General features: G+C 38.3%; 1 long non-coding RNA gene, 1 other non-coding gene and 1 pseudogene across 2 annotated transcripts; 1 reads left to right on the forward strand and 2 right to left on the reverse strand.

Moving 5' to 3' along the window:
* Nucleotides 1-838: 838 nt before the first annotated feature.
* LOC136203154 (uncharacterized) lies at nt 839-1,481 on the reverse strand. The gene is made up of 2 exons (XR_010674722.1): nt 1,215-1,481; nt 839-1,069 (listed from the first exon to the last, which is right to left on the reverse strand). It is a non-coding gene; the product is annotated as an uncharacterized lncRNA (long non-coding RNA).
* Nucleotides 1,482-7,269: 5,788 nt separating this feature from the next.
* On the reverse strand, nt 7,270-7,376 carry LOC136204974 (small nucleolar RNA R71). The gene has a single exon (XR_010675784.1). It is a non-coding gene; the product is annotated as a small nucleolar RNA R71 (small nucleolar RNA).
* Nucleotides 7,377-18,796: 11,420 nt separating this feature from the next.
* Nucleotides 18,797-25,673, forward strand: LOC136204002 (uncharacterized; annotated as a pseudogene).
* Nucleotides 25,674-26,214: the final 541 nt, after the last annotated feature.

The following is a 26,214-nucleotide window of genomic DNA, read 5'->3' on the forward strand; positions in this document are numbered from 1 at the left end:
GCCCAACGAACGTTGGGCGTCCGCCCGACGCCGCGGGGCGTCCGCCCATCGAACGTCAGGCGATGTCGACGTGCCTCAGGCTGCGCCCAATGCTCGACGAGCGACGCCCGTCGTCCGACGGGCGACGTTCGACACCCGGCCCATCGGACAGGCATTCGACGTGTCGTGCGCCGTTATTTACGTAACGACGATTATCGCCGGGAGCGACACTGGTCACTCGTCGACTAACGTCCGACTTTCGAAGCCCTCTCATATATCGACACGACGATGAACATGCTCGACCTCACTCAGGAGACGCTGAATTTGTTAGCGGGACTATCACATGCCGTCTCTCCGAGTTTCCCTTTGATTTTTAAATTTCCTAACTAATAGAATCAACCGCTTTAGCCGTTTGTCGTGGGTTTTCGTCACAGGTCCTCCGACTCGGTGTCTACACCTACCTTTTTTTTTATCTGTAAAAATCTACGCTTTTATAGTATTTATAGTTATTAAATGATCCAAACTACCTAAAACTGTCCATATCTAAAGTTCTGGCCTTTTTTATCTGTAAAAATCTATGCTTTTTATAACAGATATTGTTCATTAAAACTTTGGTTGATAGAATAATCTTCTGAAACTTCAAAAACAATAAGAACAAGACTGAAAGATCTGGAAAATAGGTTCTACTTTCCAGATCTGAAAGCCCTCTCATTTTTTGTCTGTAAAGGTCCACCCTTTTATCACACTTAGGGTTCATTCAAGAAAAAAGGAGAACTTTCCAGATCTGAAAGTCCTGCCCTTTTTTCTGGAAAAGCCCTTTCCTTTAACATTTTTATTCTCTTCATCTCCTCACTCTACATTAGGAAAAGGAACACCAATAAAAAGAATCATAAAATAACAATGTTTTTTTGTAGTTTTAAACAGTCAAGATCAGAACTTGAACCCCTCATTGTACAGAACTGTAAAAAAGGAGCCTTTTTTTTCTTTTCCACAAAGGATCTTTTTGCCAAAAACCCCAAGAGAGCTGCAAAGCAAAATGTTGCATCTAAATACCCCAAGTCCGTAGTAAATCCACGACCAGACACGAGACCTGCATCCGAGTTCAAAGAACTCACAAAAAATGCAAAGAGAAGTTAGCTAGAACAAACAGAAAAATACAAAAAAACCGCAAAGAACTTAGAAAAAACGCAAAGAGCAAACACAAACAGAAAAAAATACAAAAAAACGCGATTTACCTTAGGAAGGATCACATGCATGAGTAGATCGGATCTTTCAAGGATCCGGCGGTGGCTGTCCGCCTTTCGAAGGGGTCGAACCGTCGGTAAACCTTATCAAACTATATGTAAACCCCGTGGACATGGTAGATTGGAGTGATTCAGCTCTGTTTCGCCCATAAAACTAGAGAAAAGGCAAAGGTGGGTTAGGGGTGATGAATAGTGTGTCTAGAAGGGGACAAGCTGTGTCTGTCGGCCAAAGAGTAAATGAGGGGGCTAGGTTAATGACTAGATATGATACTATTTATATTAGGGGATCAAGAGTTTGGGCCCTCTAAAAATCGATATATAATAAACTATGGGCCTAAACACATTAAACATAGCTTTGTGTGGTTTATGTTTTTCCTTTTAACCACTGTTATTTCCATGATCACTTCCTGTCCCACTCATTTTTCTTATTTAATCAACTTAGGTTCTTTTAGTTTAAGTTTGTTTTTTTTCTAATTCAACTTTTAACTAATTAGTTTATTCATATATTTAACTAGTTTTACTCTTAAACATGAATTTTTGCGATCATCATTTTATTAATTTCATTTCCATTAAAATTTCACCAATTGGTCCGTTTATACTTCGTTTAGTTTAGACTATTTATTTTTGCCATAATCACACGCCTATGTCATAAAGGTATAAAATCGGTCCGAATAAATTTAAGTAAAACGGCTCGATTCGTACACCTATGTTTTAGGGATATGAGGGCGTCCGAGATAAAATAATTAATAAAACAAACAACCCGATTCATGTGTCTATGCCATAGGGGTATAAAAAGCGGTTAAAATAAAATTAACTAAAATTAAACGACTTGATTTATAACCCTATGTTATAGGGATATAAGTTAAACGTGTACGAAACTAACAAAGTTAATGCGAATCGATTTATACTTTTATATCATAGAGGTATGAAAGTGGTTCAAAAATAAAATTAATTCAAACGGAATACCTCAATTTATACGTCCATGTTATGGGGGTGTAAAGAGCGGTAAAAGTAATAAAATTTAAAAAACGAACTAATTCATGTGCCTATATCATAGAAACATGAATTAGACGTTTATCGAAATTAATAAAATTATACTCTTACATTAATAAATACATAAAAAAGTATTAATAAAAATCGAAGTAAATCAAATGAATTTAACACAAAAATCACATCTTTTAGTACCAATATTTGGGCGGGGCAGGGTGATTAATCAAGTTTTTCTTCCCTACACGTAACCGACAAACGAACCAAAAATCTCTATTTCGCAGATCTCCTTATCCGTTAAAATTCAACCATTTCCGGTGTCCAATCACGCCTTAATTCTCATCGGTGGCGACTCTAAAAAATAGTTTTGATTAGGAAAAACTATTAACTGATTTAGCTCCCAGCGTTTGTGCTCGAAGAATCCGGTAGCGACAGCTGGCGACTCCGCTGGGGACTGTCAAGCTAATTTAATATGTGATTCGTGTTAATTTTCTTGTTTGTTTTATTTGTTTTATTAATATATGTGAGGTATCTTCATTATTGTTATTATTATGTCATTTTTTATATAAATGTTTATCACATTGTTCGGTACATATCATAATCCCCACTATCACCCGAACACTCAAAGGCCAGGTTCTGGTCTTACCCTTTTTAGGATTTTAGGTGAGAACAAAGTAGGGGCGCCGCCATGGGAAACCTGGTTAGGCCCGTGAAACGTTCTCAACTCAAACTGCTTTCTCCCCAAGTTTTGGTGAGAAAGATTTTACTAAACCCGGTTCGGGAGTTAGTATCAAAAAGTGGTTTGAGAACCCACCCGTTAGAATTAGACCAAAGCTACCTATAGCAATCATCCTCTCAGAAAAACGTTTAGGTACTCACTCATGCATATATATTAATAGAAATGTGGTACAATAGAGTCTTGCATGATGTTTTGCCACACATATGTTATCTCATATGTACATACATATGCATAACCCCTTATTAAAATTAAAGATATAACAAACACATTTCACCAAGAAAATGGATCACCCGATAGGGAACGTTCCTATAGACAATGAGCTACCCCCTGACGTTATGATAAACATTACCCGAGCTGTTTTAGAGGATAGGGCCAGAGAGATGGTCGGGACTCATCAAGACATCCTACTTCATCATTATGGGATACACAATACCCCGGTCAAGTTTACGGACTGGCACCCTACTTTCCCACACTTGAACTGCTTTTATACGACAGCGGAAGATGTACTTGGCTTTCCGTATGAAGCCTATTCACTGTTATTGTACCTCTCTCGAGCAGGGAAAATGGGGTTCATTTTAGACAAGGCGTGGATGATACATTGTATTCACTACTGGATTGAGAACCCCTGGGCTGTCTCTTTTTTTAATGATTAGCTGTTGAAGTATGGGGACTACGAGGAATGGCTCGAGATTCTCCATGTTGTCCCGAATCTCCCATACGGGTTCTTTGTATTTGACATCAGGGAGGAGCTAGAAATGCAGGAGGATGGGATTCACATCCTAAACCGATACGTGGTCCATTTGGAAAGCAACTATGCCTTCAACCCTATGCAAGACCCAATTAGGAACAGGCATGCTTGGCTGGAGGTCAAGCAAAAGTTGATGATGCATAACAATTACCACATTGACGATGTGCCTCTAGCCTTGTTGAATCCCATAAACTACCATTTTGATGGTAGAGTCAAACTTCTCCCCTCAGTCATCCTATTGGGAACGATAAATGCGCAAAGGCACGTAGCAACTCATTACTACACTGCCCCGCTAGCTATGGTTGGCTTAGACCCAATCCAAGATGGGAATATTCCCCAACATGACCAGCCAATGAACGCAGGGGAGCCGATCCCATTTGATTATGATAGTGGGGAAGATGATGAGGAAGGAGGATCCCAATCAGAAGAGGATAATGAAGAAGAGGAAGATGATGAGGAAGGAGGATCCCAGCTAGAAGAGGATAGCGAAGAAGAGGACGAAGATAGGGATATGAGAGAGCAAGAGGTGGCATCTTCAGAGTCCACTAATCAGGAACCCATGGAAAGGGGTAATGCAGCCAACCTTTGGGAGTTGAAATCAATCAGAATTTTGAGCCTTCGATGGCTCCAATAGGCCAAGGAGCACCAGGACAAGTAATGCAAGAACTCGACGAAGGGCGTCACGAGCAGCTACCCGAGGATATTTTTGAATTCCTCAATAATGATATGGTAATGGGAGGGCTTCAAGATGCCCTTGAGGTAGATTGGTAGTGTCCTCCAAGCAGGGTGAAGATGACAAAGGGGGAACACAACCTTGAACAAGAAAAACAAGACTTCATCCTTCTTTTTTGTTATATATATAAATTAGGAGCCTTGTAAAGTGAGATGATAGTGGATTGATCTTCATAGGGAAAATGGTGAAGATAGCCATCTATCATTTCATTCTAGTAGATGCATATATTAGTAGATATTTTGTAAAAGTAAAGGTTGAAACAAGCCGATTACTTCTTAGGACCATTTCATTCTGTTGTGTTTACATTTAAGTCCCTTTTTGGAAAGTAGGATTTTGTAAAAAATGAAACAATGGGTGATGAGTCCAAAAAAAAAAGAAAAAAAAGAAAAAAAGAAGAGGAGCAATCACCCTTGTTTCATTCAGATAGACGCACATGATAGGGCAAGTATTTTGTAAATTTAACTTTTGAAGGAAACTGACACGTCTTAGTATCAGTTCTTCTCAAACGTTATAAATTAGGGCCCACTACCACAAGGGTAAAGCGTAAAAAGGATTAGTCTAGACGAGGGAGCAGCTGTCTGTTAAGCCCAAAATATACCTAAAATATCATTAACATTTACATCATTTTTATTACGAATTTGTGTTATTTATATCTGTTTAGATTACTTTTACTTTCGAATATCTTTCTTTCTTGCAAGGTACTTGAATATTTGGTAAAATCCAAATAGGAACGAAAAAGGATCTAAAACAGAAGAAAAGCCCTACAAAAGGAGTCAAAGACGGCGTAAATCGAAAGCACCAAGTCGAGGACACGAACGAAAGCAAGAAGTAAGAAAACCTGCCGGGCCGCGATAGAGGATCCCAGACCCGCGGTCGCGACACGCGCGGTACAACCAATTCTCCCCTTCGTCCGTCGCTCAAGCTCAGTGCTACGTCATTCACGGCCGCGGATTACTATCCTCGGTAAGTGCAGAAATTCACCAAGAGCATTTAACACATGCTGAAAATCCAAGAAACGCGTTCGTTCAAGTGGATAAAGACGTCCTTTCACAACGGACACGACTCTTTACCAACAGATACATCACTTCAAACACAACCCTTCAACATCTATAAATAAAGAGTTGATGTTGAGAAAAAGTGTAATGAAATGCTATAATATAGATATAGAAATCAGAGCGTAGAACTTATGTCGAAGTTCTAAGTAAAAACATTTCGAGAGTTAGAAATTAGATTCTGTACAAAACAAGATGAGGTACACATATTGTTTATAGTTTAATTACAACTCAGTAGCGTTTAGACATTGTTCCAGTTTTAGTTTGCATCATGGTAGTGGCCGACCGAATCCCTATTACGAAGTTACAGCGAGAAGATTGAGTAAAGTGTTCGCCCCCGAGCCTGACAACCTCCTAGAAAACCCAAGGAAGCGGAACCGATCAAGCCCTTCACTTGCACGCCCTCGAAGAACTCGATGCTCCTTATTCTCTGTAAACTTGTATCAATTTACATTTCATCTAATAAAGTCCGTTCTATTCGACAAATCGTTATGCAGCACTTATGGTAACCAATCCAATATAAGTGAGGCTGGTGTTTTCATTAATATGCACTTGAATTCAAAATCATTACAAGGAAACTTTGTTGAACACTTAGGCAAATTATCATCTCGAAAGAATGTTAATTTGAGTAAGGGCAACTATCCCGAAAGGGTTTTGTCGCGTTCAAAGCCAATTAATTAGAGGTTCCGTCATTTATTTCATCATCATAATAATACAAAGTTTAAGTTGTTTTCTTTACTCAATGCAAATGAACAAATTCATTCCTTTTTCTAATAAGTTCTAAATGTTCATGTTTTGTAAAATTCATCCTTAAAATCAGAAGATCTTTCTAACAATCGATTTATTCTAAATACATAATCTTATTCTAGCATTTTCAAATACTCAAAGTTTTCAAATTCAATCAAATAAATTTCCTAAATTCAATTAATCCAATTTTCACTTTTTATTTACATTTTATAAATCTAACAAGTTCGAAATTAAAGATTCAAAAATAAGTTTTTCGTTAAAAAACGTATCTCTGTGGGATCGATATTTTTATTACTACAAGCGAAACCGTGCACTTGCGGAAATCGCTCAACAAGTTTTTTGGCGCCGTTGCCGGGGATACGCCAAATTTTTTGACAAAATTTTTATTTTTCGCATTTTATTTTCGAATCTAGGTTTATACATTATTTTTATACAACTTTTATATTTTATTTATTTTCAATTTTATAACATATTTGCTTTCAATTTTGTTTTGAAGGTAGTTTGGCTCGTGTTACAATTTCAAGTTGATGCGCAGTTCATGAAATTCGGGCACGCCACCAGATCCTTTTGATCCAGAAATTGAAAGAACACTTAAGAAAAACAAGAAAAACAACAAAAAAGACAAAACACCCTTAAAAACAAAAGTAGACCAGCCAGAAATTATGGCCGATCCACCGACACTTATGGATTACGCTAGGCCAGGAATGGCCGGTGTAACTAATAGTGTAGTTAGACCCCGTATAAACGCAAATCAATTTGAAATTAAGCCTGCTTTGCTTAATATGTTGCAAAACAACGTAACGTTTTACGGATTGCCTAACGAAAACCCTAATGCACATTTGACAAATTTCTTAGAAATTTGTGACACTTTTAAAATTACTGATGTAACAGCCGAAGCAATCAAACGTCGCCTCTTTCCTTTCACTTTGAAGGATAAGGCAAAAATTTGGTTAACTTCTATGCCTGCTGCAACATTTGAAACTTGGGACCAATTAGCCCAAGCATTTTTACAAAAATATTTTCCTTTAGCAAAAACCGCAAGAGTCATCAAAGAGTTGACATCTTTTACACAAAATGATAATGAAACTCTTTATGAAGCTTGGGAACGTTTTAAAGAACTTCAACGTTTATGCCCACACCACCAATTGCCAGATGCACTTTTAATGCAGACATTCTATAATGGATTAAATCCTACGACTAGAGGTTCATTAGATGCTATGTCTGGAGGGTTATTTATGAAGAAGACGTCCGCCCAAGCAAGAGAACTTTTGGAGGAAATGGCAATCAACAGCAGTATGTGGCCCGCAGAGCGTGGACATATACCAACGGCGAAACCATCATCCTCATGTACATCATCGGTTAAAGGTATAATGAATCTTGATCCTGTAGCCATGTTACAAGCCCAATTTTCTGCCTTATCGCACAAAATTGATAAATTTATGGCACCATGCGATCTTAATGATCCGATCCAGAGAGACATTGACTACGAAGGTATGAATGAGATAGAACAGGTAAATTTTGTCCAAGGACAAAACCAAACTACTAATCCTTATTCTAATACTTATAATCCTGGATGGAGAAATCATCCTAACTTTAACTGGAAAGATGGTAATAATAATGCAAATGCTAATCAATATCGTATAAACAATTATCAAAATCAAACAAGAGATACGATTAGCACTTTATCTTCAAAAATCGACAAATTTATAGATGCTATGAATGGAAAGGTAAGTAATCAAGACGATGGTTTTAAACGGATCGAAAATAAATTCGATCAGCTTATCAAAAACCAATCATCTAGCATCCATAATTTGGAGGTTCAAATTGGACAACTTGCTAAATCAATTCCATCCCGCAAAGAGGGAAGTCTTCCCAGCCAAACGGAAGAAAATCCGAAAGAGCATGTTAAGGCTATCACTCTTCGTTCGGGGAAAAACTACTTAGGTCCGGAAATGCCCGGAAATTCAACTTTACCTGGAAATGATTTACCAAAATCCAAAGAAGATACATTAAAACAAAAAGATACACCAATTGACTCTAATCCGAAACCCTTTGTACCAAAGCCACCTTTTCCACACAGGGTCCGAAATAAGGACCATGATAAACAACTGTTATCATTTTTGGACAAACTTAAAAATTTACATATAAATTTAACATTCATGGATGCGATTACGCAAATCCCTAACTATGGAAAATTCTTGAAAGATTTAATTTCAAAAAAGATTAGTTGGGAAGGAATTTCATCCATTTCTCTTTCTGAAGAATGTAGTTCGATAGTATCAAGCAAATTACCTACTAAACTCAAAGATCCCGGATGCTTTACCATTCCGTGTACATTGGGAAATATGGAATTCCCAAGTTGTCTTTGCGATTTAGGAGCTAGTATAAACTTGATGCCATTGTCTATTTTTGAGAAATTAGGATTAGAAGAAGACATCAAGCGTACCAATATGGTTTTGCAATTAGCGGATCAATCCACTAAAAGACCATATGGTATAATTGAAGACGTTTTGGTAAAAGTTGACAAATTTATTTTTCCTACTGATTTTGTTATCTTAGATTTTGCTTATGATGCTAATTGTCCGCTAATCTTTGGTAGATCATTCATGAACACGGGACGTGCTCTCGTTGATGTGTCGGAAGGAAAAGTAGTTTTACGAATAGGTGACGATAAGATCGAGTTCGATATGAATCAAGCGATGAAATATCCTATGGAGGATTTCGCTTGTATGAAGCTTGATTTAATTGAAGAATGTGTTAATGACATTGTTCAAAGAGAAGAAATAATAGAACCTGTAATGGGTGAAGAATTAGAAGATAAGGACCCAGAGCCTTTGATTCGAGAAGATGGACCAGTTCCGCCTTCAGTCGTAATTCCACCTAAATTAGAACTTAAAGAGTTACCAAACCATTTGAGGTACAACAAAGAATATTGGGCTAGTAGGGAACTTAACAAAATTTATTACGAAAATATCTCCGAAATAGGAACTAATTTCGTAACAAGATTTCCTGACATATAAATCATTTTATTTTTCTAATAGTTAGTTTTTATTTATTTTTATTTTTTATTTTTTTTTATTTTTTTTATTTTGTTTTGTTTTAGATTATATCATTTTATTAGAATTTTAGATATATAAAAAATATATTCAAGTCATGATTTTAATTAATTTTTAGGAATTTCATGAGAATTAGAAGAAATTCAGTGATTCTCAGTTGAGAATTTCAGATTCTCAGTTGAGAATTCACATATATGAAATTCTTAATGAGGTAGAAATATTTCTGGACTTATAGAGAATTTCAAATTCTCAGTTGAGAATTTAGGCATGGCTAGAAGTCAGGAAAATTTCTGGACTTGTAGAGGATTTCAGATTCTCAGTTGAGAATTCTGATTGAAAATTGAAGGGAAAAATTTCTGAACTTACCGAGGATGAGGATTCTCGGTAGAGGATCAGGAGTTTAGAGTTTTGACAACTGATTTTCGCAGGAAAATCAGCGTGTCGCGACCGCGGGTCAGCATCCTCGGTCGCGACACGGGGGAAATTTTGCCCAGATTGAACCTTTTCTCAGCAGTTGTAACTATTCAGAATGAAACACTAAGTTTTTCTCATTTCTAAAAGGTTTGTTTCATGCCTTTTCACTTCGAAACAACACCTCTTTTCGTCCTAGGATCTTATATATAGGTACTAGAGGTCCAGTTTTCTGTCACTTTCTCTATCAGAACTATCTCTGATTTTCTTACCATTCATAAAATCCAAACACTAAGTTCAGAACTTTTCTTCCTTACTCTTTCCAAAAATCATGGCTTCCTCAAACACTTCATCTAAGAAAGTTATTTCTTCACGCAATAAACATGTGGATATATCAGAGCGTTATGGATGTAACTTTCCCATCTTCAATCACGATGAGGGAAGGCGCTTCCTGAAACTTCGATACACTTTCTTTGTCGGAATGCTGTACATGGACGACTTTCTTAATGATTAATTAGGAATTAAGGAAGATATGAGTCGTTACATGGAGCGACTAGGATGGACCAGATTTGTCGATATGAAGTTTCCTATAATTGGAGACTGGGTGTTAGAGTTTTTCTGCACTTTGCGTTTTGTTAACAAGCGTCGTGTGCGTCTCAGTTTTCGTCGGGATGGCAAAACTTTCACTTTTGGATATCCTGAATTGCATGCTTGGTTTGGTTTTCCTTTGAAGGATGCTACCAAACGCCATCATGGAAGAGATATGACGTCTACTGATATTTGGCGAATGCTCACCGGTATCTGGCCTTTCCACCCAAAACTTGCCTATAATAAGTCTTTCTATTCCAACTCTATACTATATTTGCATAAGTTTCTGAGTCACAGCCTGTTCGGTCGCACATTCAGTAGTGTCGTCCAAGAATCTGATCTTTATATCCTTGGCGATATATTTCAAGGCAACGTGGTTGATTCTTCAAAAATTCTGATGGAGGGTCTTGTTGCAGCATCTAGATCCAAGGCTAAGAAGGTTGGGTTCGGGAATATTATATGTGGAATAATTCTAGGGACCAAGGGAAGTATTTCTGTTCTTTGGAGTGATGCTGAATCTTTCCCGATGCTAGACTATGAATTTTTAGAATTTGAAGGTCTAGTGAAGCGAGTTTTTTTATCAGGACCAAATTTTCTTTCTGCACAAGAACGTCAAGCCTTCGTGCAGTTGAAAATTGATCGATATAGGGCTAAGAAAATCCCGATTGAAGGGGACGAATTTTTAGCATAGCTTGTGTTTTGTTTGTTTGTAAATAAATGTTAATAAATAAAAATTTCTCTTTTGCATTATACTTTGTTTTTTATTATATGGTTACATTTTAATTTCATAAATTTAGACCAATGAATCAATTAAATGCAAACTTAATCATTTCATTAACTAATTAATTGATTAATAATTAAATTTCAAGTTCCTAACATAAGATTCATTTAACTTAACTTAATGAATGCACATAAATGTTTCAATTAATTTTAGTTCCAACCCTTTCATATTTCTAATTTTAACATTCATTAATTAAAGCATTTTCATTTATTTTTTTTCATTAATAAGGATAAACCTTTGGTTTTCCTTATCATTTAATGATTTTCATTTATGTTTTAAGTACAGATTTCATTTTTCAAGAAGTTCAGGATATAATTTATCAAGAAAATGCACGAAATGAAGTAAATAAGCTGAATTTGGGTAGCCACGAGGTGACCCGCGACCGCGGATGCGCTTCTACGGTAACATCAGAAAAATTCCAGAAAATTTCAGACACAAGATTCGCTGCCCAGCGCGATTCGCGGCCGCGAATGTTGGATTCTCGGTAACTTCAGATTTTTTCTTCTCAAATTTCAGAGGATATGTTGGTTGAAAAACGCGATCCGCGACCGCGGATATACATCCACGACCGCGACACGCGTAATTCAGGCACTACAGGTCCGGTTTTCGACCTATTTTTCCATTCTTCCTATACCTTTTCCTTTTCTATTTAACCTATACCTATTCTTCTTCCTATTCATCCTCTATTTACACCTTTTCCTATTCAACCTCTAACTATATTAATTACTCTTCCTATTTCAACTCTACCTATTCCAATTCCTATTCCTACTCTAACTATTTAACTTCCTACTCAAACCCTATATATACATATTACTTACACAAACCTTACATCACCTCCAAATTTAACCAATCCCCTACTCTTACCCCTTCCCAATACCTTACTTTTACTCTTCCCAATTTCATCATTACCCTTTTCAATCACCTACACCTTTCAACCTCAAGAATCCACAACACTTATACTTCATCTTCAACCTCAAGCTTTTCTCTCTTTTCATCTTTTTCATCTTTTTCTCTAAAACCCTAACATTCATAACACATAAACACCATAACCATGCCTAGAGCAAAGCGTGTTGGACACAAGCCAGCTGTCACTGAGGCTAATCGCCTTAGGGTTAGTTGCGGGGCTTATTTCGACATTCATTCTGAAGAAGAAGTTGGACGTTTCAAGCACTTTTCACACGCCAATCGTAAGTTCGTGGATATGCAGTTTCTTGACTTTGATTCGGTAAGGAAGTTGAACTTCACTACACAAATTACTGCTTTTATTGAAACTTTGGGATGGGAAACTTTTGCTTCTATGCGTTTTCCACAAATTCAAGAGTATGTGGTTGAGTTTTTGGTTACTTTAACAATGAACAAGAAGAGGACTGAAATTTCTTTTCGGAATAAGGGTATTACCTATACAGTTGATTATGAGGCTATGGGTAATATGATTTGGTTTCCCTACTAGTGACTTTTATGATAAGCCTCGGGATTTTGATAATAACTCTTTTTTGCAAACTCTGTCTGACCAAACTTCTTTTGATTCTAAGAAGACTTCGAGCAAGTTAATTAAGGATAATTGTGTGTTCTTCTTTCACAAGTATTTGAGCTTTTCACTTTTTGGTCGTGTTAAGAGTTCCAAGATTCAAGTCCGGGATTTGTTTGTCTGGGATTGTTTGTTCAAGGGTTTGCGGGTGGATAGCATTGGAATGCTTTTTGATAATTTGTATCGTGCTTCGAGGGCTCATACCACTCAAGTCCCTCTCGGTAATTTGATCACCGCTATTGTTTTGGACGCACGGGATGAATTGACTAATTTTGATATGTCCGCCTACCATGGCTATGTTCCAGTTTTGGACATTGCGGCTCTTGAGCGGGCTCATTTATTGGTTTCTGCGGCTCCTCCTGTTTTTCTTTCGTATGCTACCCATATTGCACATCTTCATGGCACTATGGGTGGAGGTGCTTCTAGTTCTCATAATGTAGGTACCGATGAAGAAGGAGCGGAGGAAGGTGGAGAAGCTGCCCCACAAGCCCAAGCAACCCGAGACACTGATCCGGTGGATTTAAGGCGGATTTTGAACCAAATCAACGCAAATAATCGACAAATGAATTTGCGAATTGATGATTTGGTGGAGAACAATATGGTGATGAATGACAACCTCAATACTTTGAGGCGTGCGCATCGTTCAACTCGGCATCGGATGCTTTCATTTTTCCGCCGCCGAAATGTGGAAACTTCACCAACACCTCCGGATTCCCCGCCACATGCTTAGGTTTTATCTTTTATTTTTATCTTATCTTATTTCAATTTCAGTTTCGTACATTTTTATATTTATTATGTTTTGTACAATTTCTAATTTCACTTTAATTTTATGATGAATGTTTTTGCTATATCTTTCGTTTATTTCCGTTTGTTTTATCTTTAGTGTTTTATCTCCATTTTTGCCCCCATGAGGACATGGTCCAATTTAAGTGTGGGAGGAGATATATACATATATCATTTTATTTAAACGAATGAATGAATGTATGCAAATGAATGAATGAATGTATGCATCGCTTGTTTTTTCAAAATACAAATGCAACGTATATTGCAACACTTTTAAATATATTGCAACAAATGAAAAAACTTAACATTTTTTTTTATGAAATATCATTTTTACATTTATAAATATCATAAGTTAAAATTTTTATGATTATTTTTAGGTTATCATTATCGATAGAAATAAATATTTCTATACGGGTAATATTTTTCAAAATATATTTTTCACAAATCTTCGACACGATTTTAAGTAATATTGTCTCGAGTGAATGTATTTAAGTAAAAAACAATTTCTTAATTTTCAATCTCTATTTCATATCATGAAATTCATGATACAATAAATCTTATTTTAAATTTTCAATTAGGTTTATAGGCATTAAATTTGAACTAACAAATTTTTTAGCTCGGTTTTGATTTTGTCTTACATTAACACCAATTGAAGTTTTTAAGGAAACTATAGCCATAATACATGTTGAATTTTAAGTCAATATAGGATGAATGTGCTAATTTTATTTTTCCCAAGTTATAATCAATAAATCGTATTCTTAACTTTTGGCCACGATTGAGACCAACCTTATCACAATCGAGGTATGAAAGGGAAGAAATTAATAAGTAAAGCGTACTTTTGGCCACGGTTGCGACCACCCTTATCACAATCGAGGTATGAAAGGAACGTTTAAATTAGAAAAATTAAGCGTGTTTAAAGTTTAAAGTAACGATTGCGTCCACCCATGGCATGGTCGGTACCTCTTAAGCGAACACAAAACAAATGCATATAAAGTTACGATCGAGACCACCCTTATCACGGGCGTAACTAAGCAAATAAATTAAACTAAATACTCATATATAATAATTCAAGTTTGGGAAAGGAAGTTTGGTGCTTTGAAATGCCTTGAGATGGAAAACTCAATAATGTGCGTGCTTACATCGTCCCGAATACTTCAATTTAAAAATTGAAATACAAGACGAATGATATATCGTATTTATACTAAGTTAGTTTGATATTTTGCGTATAAATTTGCCATGTGAAGTTAGTCTTTTTGGCTTAACTAATTTAAAAGGTAAACACAAAGATATATGTTTTATTTTTTATAAAGAGATTAGTTAAGGAATAAATTCAGTGAAATTTTGCTCGGGACTAGCAAAAGATTAAGTGTGGAGATTTGTTAAGCCCAAAATATACCTAAAATATCATTAACATTTACATCATTTTTATTACGAATTTGTGTTATTTATATTTGTTTAGATTACTTTTACTTTCGAATATCTTTCTTTCTTGCAAGGTACTTGAATATTTGGTAAAATCCAAATAGGAACGAAAAAGGATCTAAAACAGAAGAAAAGCCCTACAAAAGGAGTCAAAGACGGCGTAAATCGAAAGCACCAAGTCGAGGACACGAACGAAAGCAAGAAGTAAGAAAACCTGCCGGGCCGCGACAGATGATCCCAGACCCGCGGTCGCGACACGCGCGGTACAACCAATTCTCCCCTTCGTCCGTCGCTCAAGCTCAGTGCTACGTCATTCACGGCCGCGGATTACTATCCTCAGTAAGTGCAGAAATTCATCAAGAGCATTTAACACATGCTGAAAATCCAAGAAACGCGTTCGTTCAAGTGGATAAAGACGTCCTTTCACAACGGACACGACTCTTTACCAACGGATACATCACTTCAAACACAACCCTTCAACATCTATAAATAAAGAGTTGATGTTGAGAAAAAGTGTAATGAAATGCTATAATATAGATATAGAAATCAGAGCGTAGAACTTATGTCGAAGTTCTAAGCAAAAACATTTCGAGAGTTAGAAATTAGATTCTGTACAAAACAAGATGAGGTACACATATTGTTTATAGTTTAATTATAACTCAGTAGCGTTTAGACATTGTTCCAGTTTTAGTTTGCATCATGGTAGTGGCCGACCGAATCCCTATTACGAAGTTACAGCGAGAAGATTGAGTAAAGTGTTCGCCTCCGAGCCTGACAACCTCCTAGGAAACCCAAGGAAGCGGAACCGATCAAGCCCTTCACTTGCACGCCCTCGAAGAACTCGATGCTCCTTATTCTCTGTAAACTTGTATCAATTTACATTTCATCTAATAAAGTCCGTTCTATTCGACAAATCGTTATGCAGCACTTATGGTAACCAATCCAATATAAGTGAGGCTGGTGTTTTCATTAATATGCACTTGAATTCAAAATCATTACAAGGAAACTTTGTTGAACACTTAGGCAAATTATCATCTCGAAAGAATGTTAATTTGAGTAAGGGCAACTATCCCGAAAGGGTTTTGTCGCGTTCAAAGCCAATTAATTAGAGGTTCCGTCATTTATTTCATCATCATAATAATACAAAGTTTAAGTTTTTTTCTTTGCTTAATGCAAATGAACAAATTCATTCCTTTTTCTAATAAGTTCTAAATGTTCCTGTTTTGTAAAATTCATCCTTAAAATCAGAAGATCTTTCTAACAATCGATTTATTCTAAATACATAATCTTATTCCAGTATTTTCAAATACTCAAAGTTTTCAAATTCAATCAAATAAATTTCCTAAATTCAATTAATCCAATTTTCACTTTTTATTTACATTTTATAAATCTAACAAGTTCGAAATTAAAGATTCAAAAATAAGTTTTTCGTTAAAAAACGTATCTCTGTGGGATCGATATTTTTATAACTACAAGCGAAACCGTGCACTTGCGGAAATCGCTCAACACTGTCCTTTACATGTTTCTTCAAAAAATGTGATACCTTATCGTTATGAATGATATCTTTTCCCGGGAGATCTGTTTGTTATATCTTAATCGTAATAAGAGATACATATCATTCAACCATGCACATAACATTTTGTTTTCTTATCCCATAATCATCACTTATACATTTTTTTTTCCATTTTTTTATATAACCCTTTATCTGAAATATGCATAACACAGGATATTCAATAAAATCTCAATGGAATTACCTGCCTATGAAATGTTCGAAGAAAGGGCAGTGGAGACATGGTCAGCAGAGAGCCAACAAAGGCTAGGAGATGTCGCGACTGTGCATGTGACCCCCGGCCGGGTAAAAACGGATTTCAACCAAAATGATTTAGAAGAGTTAAAAAACGTGTTTGGGATGTTGCCAACTGCAGTGGTGAGGGCTTTCTCCCATGAGTATGGGTGGATACGACACTTGATATATGTACCAACTCACCCCACTATGCTTAAAGCACTGGTCCAGTTCTAGAATCCTAGCATCAGATGTTTCACGTTCGGCACGAACGATCTGACTCCTACCCTAGAAGAGTACCACTGTTTAACCCATATCCCGCTGACCAAGGAAAGCAGACTCTTCATTTACAATAACAATGAAAAGGCAAAGAAACAGCTGGCCAGATTGATAGGGCTTCAAGCCAAGGATATAGAAGAATGGGAAACAGATCGAGAATTCAGTGTGCCTAAGATTATGGCATTCGCAGTAGATAACCTTTGCAATGACAATGGAACTCGGATGTTGGCCTTATTAATTTACGGTCTGGTGCTGTTTCCGAGATGTTTAGGAAGAATAGACTCAGCGGTTGTCGTCTACTTCTCAAAGGTAGTTCAGGGTGCTAAAGGTGTAAACCTTGTAATAGGGATATTGGCAGAAACCTTCCGTTCTTTAGATTATTGCAGAATTAATGGAGGTGGTAGGTTTGTGGGGTGCGCGCCACTGTTATGCATATGGGCTCTAAGTCATTTTCACTGCCCGGAGCGCTTTGGCTTTCCAGAAATAAAATACAATAGGAGTTACAACCAGTACAAGAATTATGTCACAGATTTCGGGGAAGCTATATGGCCAAAGAAACGTCCATCGAAGAAAGAATGGTCTAGATTCCTTCAGAAAATAGAATCGTCCGATATTGTGTGGTTACCGGCTTGGAATGAAAAGCTTAACACCATATACCGTTGTGGCGAATTCCTTTGGGTACCTTTGTTAGGGCCATGGGGAGGAACGGGATACGCCCCTTGCTTAGTAAGAAGACAGGCCGGATCTCGTCAGTTTGTTCCAGCTACAAATGGTCTGAATCAAGCCCACTTCACTTATGGCAAAACAAACACTAGGGACAAAGTCAATACCATAATAAAGTCTTGGGAAAACTTGAAAGTTATCACAAATCGGGACCAGACCGGGGGCATTAGCAGAGAGTATATTTCATGGCACCAAGGGTTTGCAACGGAACTCACTCTATGTTTGCAAGAGGATGAAGTCCTTGAATCTAACGAGCTGCCTCAATCTGCCAACCCCGATGAGATTGCTGAAGCTCAACCCATGGCAATTGATGAGTTTGAAACGCTTGAGAAACGAGTAATGGAAATAAGGATAGAGGAGTTAGAAAGGAGAATAGCTTATGTGGAGCATGAAAGGGACTTGGCAATTTATAAGAGAAACTTGGTAATCCACGAGAGGAATGCAGCGATTCAGGAGAGGGATTTAGTGATCCATGAACGAGATGAGACAGCTCTTAAACACCAGCTTTGTGCCGAGGAAGCAACCGGAAAACTTCAAGAGAATGAAGACCAGATCCGGGAACTCAGATCTTTATATTAGTCTAGCCAGCAACAAGTGAATAGCATGTGGGACGATGTGCAGCGGCTGTATGATCAGGATCAACTCCATCAAGAACAAGGAGACTTGACAAGGGAACAAATTAAGAGGGCCATGACCATTCTCAGGGAAACTGCGGCACGAGCTCGATGCATAGCACAGGAGTTAGCGCAACTCAAGGACCAGCTAGTGATATCTGATGCTAGTGGAGTTAACTTATCATGTTATCTCGATGGACTCATCAGAGAGCTAGAGTTTTATGGCAATCACGAATGAAGATTCTGATCGAGATTTTATTGAATATTATTTGTTATGACATATTTTGGATATTGTATGGAAAAACTTGCTTTGATATATTAGAATCTTCATATAAGTATCGTCTGCATGTCATTTGTTTTTTTTCTTTGCTATACATAAATCATGAAAATAAAGATTTTGATTAACAATTCCTCTTAACGCCAGCAGTTCACCAAGAACGATATAGTCACCCCTGGCTCATTTTTACGAAACCCGAGCAAGAGTAAGAATGATGAATGAAGAGGCATACGAAGAAATGAGGAAAGAAATGGAGCAGTTAAAGGAACAAATGGCTAAGTTGGTTGGGCTTGCGGATCTAAAGGATCAAATGACTTAACTAATGGAGATTGTGAAGACAAAATCGGCAGGGGGGGCTCAGAAAATGCCTAAATCACACGGCGCTGGGACCTCTTCTTCCTCTCGCGATAAAAAGAAAGATACTATTTTTATTGAAATACCAAGGAATGAGGAGATTCATCCAGAAACACTCATCTTCCTAGATCTTGACGATGCAAATATAAGGGATGAATTGAGAAAGTTTGTTACGGAAAGGAGTCTGCTGGAAGAAAGGTTGAAGGCCATCGAAGGGGTCAATGGAACCACAGACACCACGACACTTTGTCTGGTTTCAGATATCGTGATACCCTACAAATTCAAATCCCTCGAGTTTGAGAAATTTAGAGGGGCATCCTGTCCACAAACTCATATGACAATGTACTGTAATAAGATGGCAGCCTATGCCAGCAATGATAAGCTTTTAATGCACATTTTTCAAGAAAGCCTTAAGGGGCCAGCATTAAGGTGGTATACCCAACTTGATCGAGCTCATATTCGCAAGTGGAAGGACTTAGCAGATGCTTTCATGAAGCAATACAAACACAACATGGATATGGCCCCTAATAGAGAGGATCTGAGAACCATGGAGAAAAAAGATTCTGAAACTTTCAAGGAGTATGCTCAGAAATGGAGAGACAAGGCAGCAGAGGTGATCCCACCTTTGTCCGATAAGGAAATGATATCTAGCTTTTTGGATACTATTAAACCACCCTTTTACAACATGATGTTGGCCAACACAACTGGGAGCTTTTCTGATTTTGCAGTAGTGGGAGAAAGAATAGAGCAGGCCATACGAAAGGGAAAATTAGAGAGTAGTTCGCCTGACAAGAATGCTTTCCGGAAGGGTATCGTGGGGAAAAAGAAGGAGGAAGAGACACATATGATTCACGGGTACCCATCTACAGAATATTCTAACTTCTCTCATGGACCAAGCGCTTTCGCCACGAACATACCTCAAAATGGGTTTGTTGCACACGCCGCAAGGGGTTCGCAACAAAGGAATTGGAACAATACTTCAAATCAGGGGAATAACTTCTCCCAAAACGCTATGACCAGGAGACCCCAGGAGCCGATCGATTCAATTCCTATCACATATGCTGAACTGCTTCCCCAATTACTCCAAAGCAGACAAGTGTCAATTAGTCCTATAGAACCCATGGCGCCACCATATCCCAAATGGTATGATGCTACTGCCAAGTGTGAATACCATGCTGGAGTGTCAGGGCATAGTATTGAAAATTGCACTGCTTTTAAGAGAAAAGTTCAGCAACTGGTTAAAGCGGGATGGTTAAAATTCAATCAACGAGATCAGAAACCAGACGTGAATAAGAATCCACTTCCTAACCATGATGCAAAGGTGGTGAATGCGGTGATGAACGAGGATTGTTGCTGGATCAAGACCAAAGTGGGTGAAATAATGATGCCAATGGAACGCTTATACCGCATAATGTGCAAAATAGGACTACTCCAGGAAAATCCTGAAAGAAGAACCACATGTAGCTATCACACGGAGAAAGTGGAACACCTGATCGCGGAATGCGATCAGTTCAAGCAAAAGGTCCAAGAATGCATGGATACGAAGATTTTAATTTTTGAGGCGTCGAATCAAAGAATGGCAGGTGTGAACGTGGTGCAAAGGGAGGAATCATCATTACCGATTCCTATAGTGATTAACTATGATAGAAAGCAACAAGATCTCGTTGCGGATCTCAAATCTACTTTCATGACAAAGTTGATCATTCAAGCACCAACTCCTTTTCCATTTGAGAGTACACGGGCGGTACCCTGGAAATATGATAGTATGGTGGTACCACAAAATTGCAGTACCAGTCATGTGGAGAATCTTGCTGACATTTCCGGAACGACGGGAATGACTAGGAGTGGTCGATGTTTCACATCAGATGAAGTAGAAAAGAGATGTCGAGAAAGTACAGAAAGGCGTAGAAAAGGAAAAGCAAAAGAGGGTGATATGATAGAGGACTCTTTGGAAAAAGAATTCGATACCTCTGATAAGTCCCCCACTAAAGAAATTGTTACGGAGGATGAAGCTTGTGAATTCCTAAAATTGGTAAAGCAAAGCGAGTACAGAGTGATTGAACAGTTGAACCAAATACCAGCTCGCATATCCTTATTGTCATTGATAATGTCGTCAACATCCCATAGAGCAGCTTTACTCAAGATTTTGGACCAGGCATATGTATGCCACGATATATCAGTGGAAAATCTGAATAATATAGTAGGTAATGTGGTAGCATCCAACTATCTCACCTTTACAGACGACGAAATACCAGTGGAGGGTACGGGGCACACCAAGGCACTGCATATCTCTGTTAAATGCAAGGATCACGTTGTTGCAAGGGTGTTGATTAATAATGGATCATCCCTCAATATCATCCCCAGATTGACCTTAGCTCGACTGCCCGTGGATAGTTCATACATAAAGCCTAGCAACGTTCTAGTCAGGGCTTTCGATGGAACTAAAAGAGAGGTGATAGGTGACGTGGAGTTGCCAATTCAAATTGGACCAGTGATATTCAACATCGCCTTTCAAGTCATGGACATCACTCCCGCATATAGTTTGTTGCTCGGAAGACCATGGATCCATTCTGTAGGAGCAATCCCGTCTTCGTTACATCAAAAGATCAAGTTCATAGTGAATGGGAAGCTGGTAGAGGTGTCTGGGGAAGAGGATATCTTGATAAGAAAATGCCCTTCGACACCTTACATCAACGCCGCCGAAGAGTCAATCGAAAGCTCATTTCAAACCTTTGAGGTTGCGAGTGCAGCCTATACTACTAAAGGGCCACAAATTTTTATGCCCCGACACTCTAGGGCGGTAATGGCAATGGCCAGGGAAATGATAAGAAGCCATTATCGGGTACAAAGAGGTTTAGGGAAGAATAATCAAGGAATGGCTGATTGTTTGGAACCTTCAGTAAACTACTTTCGAGTAGGCTTGGGGTACCACGCTACTAGGCACGAAAGGTGGAAGATACAACAACAAAAAAGAGAAGCTCGCCTTGCCAGGTTGGAAAATAGGGAGGTCAATGAAGATAAAAGGGAGTTTCCTCCTATAAGCAGTGCTTTCATAAGTAAGAGAAGGTTCTCGCTAAATGACGGGACAATGACCATTTCAGTGATAGGAAAAGACGAGGGTGATCCAGGACCAAGTGACTGGGTGTCTGATTGTGAAGGGGAACTCTTGAATTGGAAAACTTATGATCTTCCTGTAAAAAAGTAATAATAAGCGTTAATTTCTTTAAATTATGCCTAAGGTTTAAAGAATGAAATGTTATCTGGCGCCCTTTTCTTTTTCAATAAAAAGTTATTCAATAAAGTGCAAGTTTTCATACCTACGACCATCTTTCTTGTCTTTTTCATATATCTATACCAATATTTATTATTTCTTTTTCTCTTCCTTTTATGATGTGTGCATTTAGGAGCAGTGATGAGGTATTTGACAATCATGATAATTATGAACCAATTTGCAATTTTGATAATTCGGTCTATGAAATAGACTCTGAAGGAGAAATCGAGGAAGAAATCCCTACAGAAATTGAAAGGATGTTAGAAACGGAAAAGAAAACCATGGAACCACAAGATGAGGCCCTAGAAGTAGTAAACTTGGGGACGGAAAAGGAGCCCAAAGAAGTTAAGATAAATGGAAATTTGGACCAAGACATCAAAGAAAGGCTAGCAAACTTATTAAAGGAATATAAGGATGTGTTCGCATGGTCATATGAAGATATGCCCGGTCTAAATACAAACATAGTGGTGCATAAGTTACCGCTAAAACCTGAATCCAAACCGGTGAAACAAAAATTGAGAAAAATGAAGCCAGAAACATTGTTAAAAATAAAGGAAGAGGTGAAAAAGCAATTTGATGCTGGCTTTTTAGCGGTATCTAATTATTCAGAATGGGTTGCAAATGTGGTACCAGCTCCAAAAAGGATGGAAAGGTAAGGATGTGCGTGGATTACAGGGATTTGAATCGAGCCATTCCGAAAGATAACTTTCCGTTACCCCACATTGATGTGTTGGTGGATAACACTGCCGGGTACCATATGTTGTCCTTGATGGATGGATTTTCAGGCTACAGCCAGATCTTGATGGATGTGCTAGATAGAGAAAAAACGACTTTTGTAACCCTGTGGGGAACCTTCTGTTACAAGGTGATGCCGTTTGGGTTAAAGAACGCGGGGGCAACGTACCAAAGGGCAATGGTCACCATATTCCATGACATGATGCATAAGGAAATGGAGGTATACGTGGACGATATGGTAGCAAAATCACGGGCAAGTGAAGATCACGTGGCCATACTAAGGAAAGTATTTGAGCGGCTTTGAAAATTTCAAATACGACTAAACCCCTCGAAGTGTGTGTTCGGTATTACTTCTAGAAAGCTCCTAGGACTCATTGTGAGTAGAAGAGGAATTGAAGTTGACCCAGACAAAATTAAAGCGATACTTGAGATGCCTCCCCCAAAATCAGAAAAAGAAGTGAGAGGTTTCCTAGGGAAGTTGAACTATATAGCTCGTTTCATAGCTCAATTAACCTCGACATGCGAGCCGATCTTCAAGTTACTAAGAAAGAGCAATCCTTGCAAGTGGAACCTAGATTGTCAAAAAGCCCTTGACAAGATAAAAGAATACTTGCAGAATCCACCGATATTGCAACCTATTAATCCGGATAAACCATTGTTTCTCTACTTAACGGTACACGATAATTCCATGGGTGCACTCTTGGCACAACACGACGAAACAAAGAAAAAGGAGCACGCCATTTACTATGTCAGTAAAAAATTCACCGACTGCGAATCCAGATATTCCCCTCTAGAAAAAACTTGTGCAGCATTAGCTTGGGTGTCTCAGAGATTGAGACACCACATGCTAAATAATACTATGTGTTTGATCTCCAGGATGGACCCGGTTAAGTTCATCTTCGAAAAACCTGCATTAACGGGAAGGTTGGCCAGGTGGCAAGTCTTATTGTCTGAATATGACATTGTATATGTGGCTCAAAAGGCAATAAAGGGCTCGGTGATCGCAAATTTTCTTGCTGATTACCCCGTGGAACATGACCGCCCGATGGAAGTGTCCTTCCCAGATGAAGACATTGTGGCTGTCGAGGTAGATGAAAATCCTCCTAACATGTGGACTATGAGGTTCGATGGAGCTTCCAACGCCATGGGTCATGGGATAGGGGTAGTTTTGGTATCACCAGAAGGTCAACACTTCCCTATCACAGCAAGGCTATGTTTTCAAAATACCAACAATACGGCTGAGTATGAAGCGTGCGCTTTAGGGGTCCGAGCTGCGTTAGAAATGGGAATCAAAAATTTGAAAGTTTATGGAGATTCGGCTTTAGTCATCAACCAGCTTAATGGGGAGTGGGAAACTTGAGATAGTAAACTCATCCCATACCAAGAGCATATACAAGAAATGATCAAAGGTTTCCATTTTATCAAATTTGAACATGTATCCCGATGGGAAAACCAAATGGCAGATGCGTTAGCAACCTTAGCCTCAGCATTCGAACTAGAGAAATGTCAAAAACTACCGGCCATCGAGATTAAGTTGCATGAAGACCAGGCCTATTGTGGGAATATAGAATAGGAGGCCGATGGGAAACCGTGGTATCATGATATCAAGAACTACATACAAGAGCAGATCTACCCCTAGGGGGCAACTAATAATGATAAGAGAGCGATAAGAAAATTGGCTACAAGTTTCTTTCTAAGCGGAGACATTTTATATAAAAGGAACCACGATACCACTTTAATCCGATGTGTATGCTATCCTTACAATCAGAAGCTAGTAGAAGAGGTACATGAAGGGTTTTGCGGAACCCACCTCAGAGGACATGCTCTGGCTAGGAAAATCTTGAGGATGGGCTACTATTGGATCAAGATGGAATCTGATTGCATCAAATATGTCCGAAAGTGCCACAAATGCCAAATTTATGCAGATGACATGAACGCACCATCCGAGAAGCTTCATGTAATGGTTGCACCTTGGCCTTTTTCGATGTGGGGTTTAGACATTATTGGGCCTATTGAACCAAAGGCTTCGAATGTCCATCGTTTCATCCTCGTCGCCATTGACTATTTCACCAAATGGGTTGAAGCTGCGTCTTATGCTAGTGTAACCAAAACAGTGGTAATGAAGTTCATGAAAAACAACATCGTCTGCAGATATGGGTTACCCGAGCGCATCATTACGGATAACGCAAAGAACTTAAACAACAAAACCATGGAAGAGATGTGTATGCATTTCAAAATTAAGCATCACAATTCCACGCCTTACAGACTGAAAATGAATGGCGATGTTGAAGCCGCGAACAAAAACATCAAAAAAATCATGCAGAAGATGGCCTTGACTTACAAAGATTGGCATGAGATGTTACCGTTCGTGTTGCACGGGTACAGAACCACGGCTAGGACTTCCACTGGTGCAACTCCCTTCTCTCTAGTTTATGGTATGGAAGCTGTCTTACCCATAGAGGTCGAATTTTCGTCATTAAGGATTATGATGGAAGCAAGAATAGAGGATTCGGAATGGGCTAAAAAAAGATATGACCAGCTAAATTTCATTGAAGAAAAAAGGTTGACAGCAATATGCCACGGGCAACTATACCAAAGAAGACTGATAAAGTCGTATGGCAAAAAGGTGAGATCCAGGCAGTTTCGAGAGGGGGAATTGGTGCTTAAGAAGATTATTTTAAAGAACCTAGATCCTCGGGGAAAATGGACCCCAAAATATGAAGGCCCTTATATCGTGAAGAGGGCGTTCACAGGAGGGGCGTTAACTTTGACAAACATGGATGGCGACGAGCTGGCAAACCCCGTGAATTCTGATTCTGTCAAGAAATATTTTGCATAATTGTGCTTATGATTGTCAAACGATTGTCAAACATCTTATTCTGGTATTCGAATAACGCATGATTCTAAAAAGAACATATCTGATCCTCTGTCAACCACGAACACGCCCTATATACGTATATACTTTTAATATATAATTATGCTCACATAAAAGAAGTCTTTTCTTTATATTCTTATTTTCTTTTCTCTCGCATAATACTGATGAATTTTTATGAAAAAAGAGGGGAACATGGTGCTAACGAATATTATTACACAAAAGGGGAAGATTGTAAGAGATTTCGCTTTTGTCTTAAGAACCCGAAAGGATGAAGTTTGAATAATGAATTAGCGGCGATCGAGTCTCGAAAATTGTATTGATCCATAATGAGAGAAAGAACGTTCATAAGGGACCAGATTCCCACGATAGCACCAACTCTAGAAGGATGATGAAGGGGAGAAGATGAGGGTCAATAGGGACCGCTTTGTGCAGCATAAACAAACGCTTACCAATAATATGGAGGGAGTCAGACTTACTTCTTAGACAATCGGGGTTTGGATAAATG

The sequence above is a fragment of the Euphorbia lathyris genome, chromosome 8 (assembly GCF_963576675.1).
Source record: "Euphorbia lathyris chromosome 8, ddEupLath1.1, whole genome shotgun sequence".
In the NCBI taxonomy this organism is placed as follows: Eukaryota; Viridiplantae; Streptophyta; class Magnoliopsida; order Malpighiales; family Euphorbiaceae; genus Euphorbia; species Euphorbia lathyris.